This window comes from Hippichthys cyanospilos, chromosome 7 (genome assembly GCF_059441005.1).
Source record: "Hippichthys cyanospilos isolate Australia breed blue-spotted pipefish chromosome 7, RoL_Hcya_1.0, whole genome shotgun sequence".
Lineage (NCBI taxonomy): Eukaryota > Metazoa > Chordata > Actinopteri > Syngnathiformes > Syngnathidae > Hippichthys > Hippichthys cyanospilos.
This window is the reverse complement of record NC_142375.1, coordinates 11,944,740-11,956,180: the sequence shown is the minus strand read 5'-3', so window position 1 is coordinate 11,956,180 and position 11,441 is coordinate 11,944,740.

Here is an 11,441-nt window from a genome sequence, read left to right as displayed (position 1 = left end):
GGAAGAGTTGCAGCATGTACTCAAGGTGTCTAAAAAATTGTACAACAGATGATGCTGTTCTGTACACAAGGTGAAATTCAGTTTTAATATGAATTTTCAAACTTTCGCAGCACCTCGTAGCTAAGCATTTATGACAGATATTTATGACCGAATACAATATTTTTTATTGTACTCATTTATATGGGTATGATGCTATCAGCAGAAGGTGTATAAATTATACAAAACACATTAATTTGTAGAATCAAGGCCCAATTAATGTTTATTAAAAATATGTATATTACTGCACTAAAAATAAACCAGGGGCGAATGCTGACTCGGCATTAAAAATAACGAAATAATATATAAAAAAAAAAAAAAAAAAATTCTGATTTGGCAGCTGACAGAAATTTAGTGTGTGCATTTTTAAAGAAGCAGTTGAGTTGACTTAAATCATGTAGAGTACATACAATATTTTAATGATGACTTTGTAGATATCATCAGTTTGTAATGTTAAAAGCTAAACTGAAAATTCGGTCATCTGATTTTTAGTTTACACTTCATTTATTCTAGCTTTTTCCCCCCAAAAAAAGTCACCCTTTTTAAAAAGAAATGATGCCAAACTTTCCACATCACAATTATTGCGAGAAGTCTTTTTATCATGCCGTCATTGCAACATTGAATGTGTCTGCAAGAAAGGTTTGTGTAGAAAATGGTGGCGCAACCATGATTCCAGTGAAGCTTCGAGGTCGATGCTTTTAGTCGACCAGTTTTTAAAATCAACATACCTGACTTGGTGGTCTTTCATTCCTAGCACAAAATCACTTTTAATAATCATCTCAAAACTTCGTAGGTGATATCGGCTGTCCCAGGATCAAGGGAGGATAATTTGGTTTGGCTCAATGCAAGTCTTACTTCATTTTTTATTAGTCCACAGCAAAAATAACCAGCAAAAAATCTGAACCAACTGTCAAAAACTGCTTTGTAGTACCAAACGTCTGCCTTTGCTTGACAAGACAGAGTAATAATGCATCAGACAACTGTCACTAAAATCTGAAAAAAAAATTAACAAGATGAGAAGGTACATTAGTAAAGATAGACATATACTGTAAATATCTGGTTTTAATGCACAACGCATATGTGCATGCATACTCTATATTGCCATGATTAATTACAGCTCCTATCAAAATGTGTCAAGAAGACTCAGTGGTAAGATTGTTCTCTCCCTGGCCCAATGTCCCAGAGATGTCACTGCCCCACTTGAGAATTGTGATATAAAGCATGACTCAGCAGACAAACAGCAGGGACCTTTCACACTGGATTCTGCCCACCTCAACAATAAATGAAGTCTGACGCACAGAATTGGGACATTTGCAAGTACTATAGTCAAAAGTATCACTCAGTTTGCATCTATATGAATGTAAGACATGCAGACAGTCCTCTTTAAACTTTTAAATCGGGATCTCATGATCAATACAAGAGTGCAGACCTCAGCCAACAATTCAACAGTTGTATATGGTTAAATCAATGTGAGCCTGTGTATTGACGTTTTGTTCCCTTGGATCTCCAAACGATACAGAAACTGGAGGAAACATCATTCCAAAATCAGATCTGAATGCTCACATTTGAAAGTGTTACACATTTCTGTTCTGGCTATATCAATAAAATATGTGTAAGTGAAGAAAAAAAGATGAAGAGCAAAATTGCATGCTTTAATTTGAGATAGCTCATCTTTCTGTTATTACTTTTGTATTTCACTATATTTATTTGACAGTACAAACCCAGTGTGAGTTTCATATTGTGATTTTTAAAAACAGGTCAAACTTCTCCATAGCAGAATAGAATGGAATAAAATAGAATTGTTTTTTATTGTCATTGTAACACGTACCATGTACAACAAAATTCAAAAAGTATCAAGATAGTCAATGCAATTAAATAGCAATAAATATATTGAACATGTCAGGCACGTTCCCATTTTTGGTTTATATATTTTTACGCCACAACAAATTGAGGGTGTCCATCGCCAAATGCTTGAAGTCAGCTGGGATAGGCCCCGCTAAACCTACGACCCTCGTGAGGATAAGCGACTGTAGAAAATGCATGGAGAGATGGATAATATAATATAATATAATATAATATAATATAATATAATATGGTGCAGGCAAGCCTTGGATGTGCAGCAGACGATGTTTAGGCAAGTAAGTGTTCCACGTGGCTGCCAAGACTGCTTGCAAAGTGCAGTATTTTGAATTAAGCAATACTTGATCCAAAGTCTCCCTTGTGAACATGTCAACATTTTGCCACTGTACATATTTTGGATCTGAATAATTTCACAATGTAAAGTGATCTTTAGAATTAGTGATCTAATGTAGCGGTGTGTCGCCAAAGTCTATCTATGGGCTTTGCAAAGCTGCTTTTGAGGGCCTGCTTATGAAAGGTGATGTAAAAGGGACAAATATACCCAATCCACAAATGGCGAGCAAGGGGATGGTGAGAAAGTTTGAAAGAGACTGAGAGAGGGCTGGGAAGTCATGGGGAAAAAGTGAGGTGGAGAGAGAATCAGGCCATTCATCCATGCCTCTGGAGACAGACGCACTCTGAATGCAAGATTCCAAACGGCAACTCCACTTTGTCCCCCTGTAACCCTGTCAATCTTTGCTAAAGTTATAGCGCTATCCTGTGTTTGGGACACATGCAGAATATGTTAACATTATGGGGGGTCACAGCTAAATTGCAGTGCATAACCCCAACTCCTCACATTAGCACGTTTTTGTTGAAATCTGTTGTGCCGTTACGTTTGGGGGTTAGTAAACACGATAAAAGAGTCTGTTTATAATAAATGTGTCGGCTAATGAGTTTTTCTAATGATTAATAATGCAGACACACATGCATATACATGCAGGATACACAAACAGCATGCCGAAGGAAATATGCTGGCGCCTTGTCAGAACCCCACACCATCTCCCATCTCTGATACTGGGGTTTTTCCTTAACCCTGGCAGATAATTGGTCTCTGGTGATACCAGGCTGCTTTAAGCCAAACATTAAACCTTCATAAGGCTTCACACACAAGCTCCACTAACTGTTCCTATGCAGAATTGAGGCAACGCATATGGCAATAATTTCCGTTATCTCAACAAACACGACAGCTGCTTAGAGAAATATTGAATAGCCAAGTTCATTCCAGCACCTTCCAGGGAGTAGGAGCTGTACAAACACATTGTCCTCGCTGTTTTCAACCAGACACACTTTACCCCCTTCCTTGTCGCTCCTCTCACTAGTTTTTCGCTTTGCTGTTTTATGTCTCAGATACAGCGGCGAAATCCCAAAGGGTTTGTGGACCAGCCTCTCTGCGTGAGCGCGTCTCCGTATGACCTTGTCAGGAGCGTTCCTTTTTAATCATCTTGAGGAAATCTCTGACATTCCTTTAAAAATTGAACATGAAAGGTAACCTTCTCTATTTTTACTTGCTGCACCTCTACAGAGAATCTGGGAATTATCTGTTTCCCTGTGCCTGGGATCTATGGAAGACGCATGAATAGGATGGAGAGGGAGGGAGAATACATCCACAGAGGAGGTGAAGGATGAAGATGGGACAAAAGTTGGAGTGAGTGGGTAGACCGAAAGGAAGAGAGTGACAGCAAGGCTTAAATAAAAGAGAGAGAGCGAGAGAGAGGCACAAGAAAGTAAAAGAGAGAGATGCAGAGCAACATGGGAAAGAGGCTGCCGGTGAAGGATAAAGGCAAGACAAATATCTGGTGTTTTACTGCGCGCTGTGGCACTGATGTGCAAAATAAGATGCCCGTTTCATTTAACAAAGCGCAGGCAGACATGCTTTAATGAGGATGCGGTTCAGAGAAGTGATTCAGGGGAAGCAGTTTCACCTGGAATTTAGACAACAGTTTAATGACAACATGTCATGGAGATGGCAAATGATTGAGTGCTCGACAATAGAGGTGCAAAAGCAATGTGCATGGTGGGCTGAAGTCACCGCGATCTTCGCGACGGTTGCACGTATGGCCTCGGTCGATCGCACAGTAAAATGTATTGATTGTATTGACAGGCAAAAGTGATTATTGATTTTTTTTTTTACTGATCCAGAAGATGAAAATAGACCTGAGAGATCACTGATGTGATGTCACCAACGTTGCTGCGGTTAGTTTCTCAAGCAGTTACTCCAAAGCAATTCTGGACTTTGCTTGGTATGTGCAAGACAACACAAATGGGCTTTGTTTCCCTAAATGTTCCCACTAAGTTTGAAGCATGAAATTGTCCAAAATTTCTTGGTGAGATAAAATATTCACGATTTAATGAAAATTTAGAGGTAGAGAACCAACACCTGACTGATGTTTTACTTAATAAGTGGGTAAGAGAGAACTGTTTCAGAAATTACAAACCAAATAATACGAATGCTTTATGCATTAGAGTGACATTTTCGCCAACATTTTGCAAAAGCGATACACTTGCAATCATCAACAGGCAAAGGCCAAAAGAAATCACATGGTGCTCATCAGAAAGAGGGTCTGACTTTATGTTTAAGATTTTGAATAGCATGAGTTTAAAAGGATTGCTTTTTTATATTAATAAAAAATGAAACATACTTCTTAATGTAAAAGTGATGTACTAACATCCTAGCTACTGTAGCTGCAGTTCTATGTCACTGAAAAGAACAAACACACTATAGTACCTTTCAGACTACAGGAACCTAATCAGGAATTGGTAGTTTGAGTATTCCTTTCCTTTCACACACACAAATGTTCCTGAGTACTATTACGTACTCCTTACTAGGGTCTTTGCCTACCTCCCTAGAACCACTGAGGTTAGCGTGTTTTGGTAAGACATGGTGACTGGTTGGTTGAACTTGAGCTTATGTTGTTTTTAGAAGATATGCACATTTCTGCAGTTGTTTTCATTACTGTGGCCAGCCAAATCATGGAAGAAGAGAAAATTGATGGCTGGGTGGATGACTGTAACAGGCTCCCCCTCGTGTGTATTTCACGGGGACGAGGGATTCCAATGGCAGTTTGATTCAACTACAAGAAAGCGGTTTGTCATCAAGCGAAGGAGCCCTTTTGTCACCCATAGCTTTGAAAAGAAAAGAAAAAAAAAACAAACAGACCGCGCACCAACTGAAGCAGGATTACATGCCTCCATCAGGGTCAGTATTTCTGTACTGACCCCGATCAACGAATGGCGACAACAAGCACTTGAGTGTTTGTCGGCATGTGTGTTACAATTTCAAAGCTTTGAAAGAATATAGGGACAAAACATCATCTGTACCGGGTTTATGTCTGTTGATTGAGGTCAGTACATATGGTCCTTCTCGGTCCATATATTTTTACCATGCTTCTCATCAGGAAACAATCGCTGAAAGTATGAGCACTGCAATTGTTTCCTCAGAGACTTGTAGCTTTATTGATAGGTTGCACAGCTCTAAGAACGTCTATCCATTTATTTAAATCAAACTTGCTGACCTGTGTTAAAATTATGAAAAGGCTAATTTGGCTCCAAAGTTGAGCAGTCTGTCACAGCAAATAAGATGTGTCATGTTTCTGTTGTTGGTTGTTGCAAGGTGGCGTTGGTTTTTTGTGTTTTGGGGGTTTTGTTGTATTTTCAAGATGTGAGTTTTTTGATTCACATGTTTTAATCCCCTTGTGTCTGTCCTTGATAGTGTGATGGTGTCTACTTGACCGTGTCTGGCCCTTGTGTCAACCAATAAGCTTCGCTTTCCTATTGTTCCTGTCCAGCTGCTACATATTACTTCATTGGTGTTGAGTGTATTTAGTTCCTCGTTTGCTTTCAGTAAGTTGTCGGGTCATTGTCGAAGTGTGTAAGTCCATGAGTTATACTGCCTCCTTGTCACTGTATTCCTGCCGTTGCCCCGTGAGTTTGTTTTTTCAGTTTTGAATTTTGTTTGGTACTTTGTAACAGTTTTGTTGTAGTTTTTCTTGCCTCTGAGTGGAATTAAATTTTCTTTTTTGAGCACATCTACCTCCTCGCTTCCCCGCATTATTTGGGTCCACAACCTTCCACCGCTTCAGCCAGCATACCATTCAGCTTTTTGGTTAGTGTCACTTATTGGACAGGAGAGAATGTAGTTTTTTTTTTCCTATGCTGACGTACAATTTGAATATTGTGCAGTGTTGCTTGGTATAAACTGAAGCTGCTGGGCCATATTCAAGACCATTGGATTTAAAACTCCGGTTGCCATGAACTCATAATTCCCGGACTTTTTGGTCTAAAAGCCACCTTTAGTCACATAAAGCCACTTAAAGTTCTAAATTAGAGTACGAGTACCCCTCCGGGGAGGTAAACTAAATTAAATATGACAATTTAATGGGGTTTCAGCAAATTGTAGTTAATGCCATGTTAAGAGAATTTTTTTTTTTTTATATCTATAAAGAGCAAATAATTGGTGCATGAAGTAAATTATTCCTGAATTTTGTTGTAGTGCAAAATGTTTGCATTTATTTTGCAACTTTCATACAGACATGCAGTGTCATTAGTGACACATACAAGTCAAAAATAAAACACAAAGATGATTTTACACACTATTATGCAGTCTGAATAATATACAACTTGCATAACAAATACTGTTCCAATGTTAAATAAAGCAGACATGGGAGGCACTGAGTTCTGTTTTAACACCCCCCCCCCCCCCCCCCAATCCAGTTAGGGGGTGCTTGGTTGAAAACATTTTCAGGAGTACATCCTTGAAAAAAGATTGAGTTTTTTTTTAGATATTTAGTGAACTAAACTTTTTATTTTGGATCTACTTACATTATGAACTACCTCTGGGAGAAACAGACAAGTAGTTTGCTCAGTTTGCTTCTGTTGTTCAATGTACAGTTATTGAACAATACATTTCCAAATTGACCACATTTTTACAGTAAATTAATAGAATAAATTATCATTCCCTTCTTTATTGGCCAGGAAATAAATTGGTCCATATTGTATGACAGCTGCACTGCATAGTTTAAAGACTTGATGCTTTAGTTGTAGCAAATATCATTAGCTCCAATTATGACTCATACTTTTCTCCCCCATCTCCAAAGGTTTTTGAGCATATACAAACAGCTCTGGATGTCACGTTGCGCCTATGAGGTTCTCTTCCGCGCTCTCTGTCAGAAGTGAGGTCAGCCGGCTAAGTGAGCCCGAGGCGTGAGCCCTCACGTTTGGCCAGGCTGAAATATTTAAAGGCGCCATTCAACGTCTGTCGAAACCCAGTGGGTCTTTCCCATCAGAGACCAATTACAACTACCACTGGGCCATGGTTGAAAGGCTCCATAAAATAGAGAATGCACAAAGGCTCTCACACACGCACACACACACGCACACATATATATATATATATATATATATATATATATATATATGTACACATACACATACACATGAAGTTGTTGTTCCACACACAGGCATTTTCTCTTGCTTTTCTTTCATGCCGAATGTTCTCTCTCCTCAGTGTTTTTAAACACACAATAATCCTCCTGTCTTTTAATGCTTCACCAAAACTCAGTGACTTCACAGCAACACTGGGACCAGCAAACAAAACCTTCCACTACTAAACGACCCCACCCCCTCACACACACACACACACACACACACACACACACACACACACACACACACACACACACACACACACACACACACACACACACACACACACACACACAAATCGTTCATGAACACAGAGTTAAGCCAGGACCATGAGAGGTGGGCAGGCACACAACAATGCAGTTCTGAAAAATAATTGGTGAGGCAACAACCACAAACCTATCCTACATAATAATAAATGATGACTTGAAGTCCATACTGTATTATTTGCAATGTTGAGCAACCCGAAAGACACACAATTTGGAAAGAATATACATCATAATTCATGACAGCGCGCACACACACACACACGCACACACACAAAAGGACACAAGCAATAGCAATAGCAAGAATGGAGTAGTTGGTGACTAATGTGAAAGCAATGTTATTTGTTCAGACACATGACATTTATATTCTGGCACTTGGTGATTGTGTTACTGTTACTGTTTGTGGGACATCTCTTTTACTGTATTTATAATTGTAGTTTTTATATTGTGGATGGCCACTGCAAATGTGGCTCCCAAGTTAGCCACTGCAAAAAGAAAAAAAAAAAACTCAAACAATACGACTTATAAATCACTACCTGCTGCATATACTAATGAGCACATTATACCTCACTGAAGCATGCAGACACATATGCATGCTAGTAGAGCATCAATCATTCATAATCAGCATTAAAAAAAGAGAAGAGGGGTGATAGGAAGGTGGAATAACTTGCACCTCTTGCCCCCTTCCTCAGTTACAGTGATGTGAACTGACAGGTCACCATATAAGGACCAATTACCCTGAATCATCTGGGCCATGATAAAATACACACACACTGGAATAGTTACATGCACTATCATGAGGTAAACAGACAGCCACAGCATGGAGGCAACAGATCCACCACACACACTTTTGGATGGGCTGACACACATACTGACATGCAGTTTATGCCAAATGTGCACTGCACTTACTTTGATATATTCTTTCTTGATTTCCTAGCCCGAGTATCACCCCGCATCTCGCTTCCTCAAATGGCCCAGGGGAGAAAAGGCACTTAAGATAACATAGAAGCAGCACATGTTGAACTGCGGGTGCAGCTGAGACATACGCTAAACAGACGTGAGAACAAGAGCGTGCTATTCAAACAAAGGCAAATGACAGACCTCAAGGCTGGGACTGGATAGGCTCCGTTTGGCACTTGCTATGTTTGCATTGAAGTTTGCCAGTGTTGAAAATCGGGTATCTGGAAATTATCTTTTATGGTTGTATGTAAATCATTTCCCAATCTCCATCATATCAGAAACAAATACTGTACATGAAAAAAAACAAAAACAAAAAAAAACAAAAAAAAAACAATTATTTATGCGTCTTCACTTCGACAGTCGGGTTTTATTTATTTATTTATTTTTTAAAAAGCATATCTATTTCACATATGTAAGTAATTTTGTAAGTCCTGTTGTACGGTTTCCCCATCAAGTACTCTTATCACTCATTGAAACTATAATTCCTCCCTAACAGTGAGTATGTTTACATACATTCATATTTGGGTTAAGGTTGAATTAATGTCAAAATTCAGGTTGCTGAAAATTTCTGAATATTAATAATATATATTAAACAATATACCGTATGTTAATTGTGTCACTCTCTGATTGAGACAGCGACATATGGATCTCATGATGTAAATAGACATTGCGCCACAGGAACAGGGACAGAGGACAGCCGCAGGGCTCGTGCCACCAAAACAGGGTTGGAAGGCAGTCTCAAATTTTCCGCCGCTAGAACAGTAACAGGGGATCTTGTCAGAATTTGTGCCATCTCAGGAATGGGGGCTTGGTGAAGACGCAGTGCAGGAAGCGGGGCCTGGTGCTGATGTGGAGCAAGAACTGGGGTCTGGCGCAGAGTGCATGCTACTGAGTCCATTGTTGGTTGTTGGGTCATTGTGTCACAAACCTCTGAAAGATGCAGACCCAAGTGCAAGGTGTAAAACAAACATTTATTTTCCCAAGTACACAAAACACATAAAAAACACATATGAGATGAGAATAAAGTAATAGGAGTCCTCCCCAAAAAATAGACACAAAGTTGCAAACAAAATTGAAAACGGAAGCAAATTTACTGACAGGATCGCAAACTGTAGCAATGAGCCAACAAAGTTAAAGGCAGGCAGGGAACTAAATAGAAGCACAAAGATTAAACAACAAGAAAGAGACAATTGTTTAAGGGAGATGATTGGTCAACACAAAGGAACAGGTCGATAAACACAAGTGGGAAAGAAAACATGGCTAAAACAAAATATAAATAAAAACAACCAAACCCAAAACATGACATCTGATAGATCCAGTTGCATTTTCATGTCTTCCTATAGTAAAACTACACAATTAATTCCGGTCCCTGATTCACCATAGTGACAAAGTCAACTTTTGTCACAGTCTGTATGACAAAGTGCAGAGAGCGGCAATGTCGAAACTGAGCAAAACTGCCAAGGCTTTCCTTTGCTATATTTGTCTCTTCCTGTTCTCTCCCCGTGTGTGTATTTACTAGCCAACAGTCCAATCAGAATGATCACGACGGTCCAACGGCGATTCTAAATCTGACCAAAATATCCCCTCCACACTCACCAACGGAGGGTATTTTTAACTATTCAGATGGTGCATACCAACACCTGGACTCTTCCTGACTCCAACATTGAATTGACCTAGCTAGATTATTAGACCTTCTGCTGTATTGCCGCTACCCCACTGATTATACGACAAAAAGAACTTGAAGTATTTATATTGTGATCGCTATGTGCTAAAAGTCACGAAGGTTCCATGGCATGTATAGGTGGTTGCAAGTCACAGGATAGGTGGAGATGAGGAGCTAGAAAGTATACCTCAGGGCTAAAGGTCCTCCAACTATTCTTAGGATCACGCCACCCAGGGCGAGAAAGGTGGTGAACAGGAGGTTTTCAGGATGCGAAATGATGCTTCTAGCTGACCTTAGTCTGCTTCGAGGATGAAGAGGCCTCTGAGAGCGAGCGTAATCATTTTAGAGCAGACTTTGACAGTGCTCTGCAGGCATCTTGTGCTCGCAAGTCTGATGAAGTGAAAAACAGGCAAAAGGGGATACCAGGCGTCTTCATCTGAAGAGGAAAACAAAATTTATCATATTTATGGCACTTTCCAGCTGACAACAGAGGTGCATAAAGTATAGTTGTGAACAAAGTAAGTTTCATTATTTGTTTGAAGCAATCTGTTTTGAAAGACCATCCAATCTCTACATAAAAATGCTTTGATTCCAACAAAAAAGAATATTGACAGAGTACTAGAGAATTCCGGATGCTAATAGATGATGTTCATAATGGATGCTCTTGCATCACCAATTTGTCATTGTCTGCAGCAGGCTTTTTTGACTCTGTCTTATAAGAGAGTCACAACCCTGAGGCCATTTGGGATCGTGATGTTATTAGTTTCTGATACTGAAATAACTGTGCTTGGTTTTTCAGAGCGAAGGGTATATTAAAATGTCATAGCAAATAGTTGCTTATACAAATTTTTACAAATTGATCGGGGGAAGACAGAGCAGTCCCTCAAGGATTTTGATTTGTGGCATATTAGAATGCCTGAACCTTTCAAAAATCTTGCTGTATAAATTGCAATGTTGTGGGATGGTTCAAAATAGTGATGAGAAACAAAATAGCAATTGTGGTTAGGTAAAAGCAGAAAAAAAAAAATCTAAAAACACAACATACAATTTAGCAATTTTGTCTTGCAATAAAAACAAGAAACTGTGTTTCATGCATGTGGTACTGTTCAGAAGTCTAAAAAAACCCTATTATTTTTGTTGTTGTTTCTTTCAGCAATTTTTTTCACGACCTTACATTGTTAATCAGTAAAGGACAT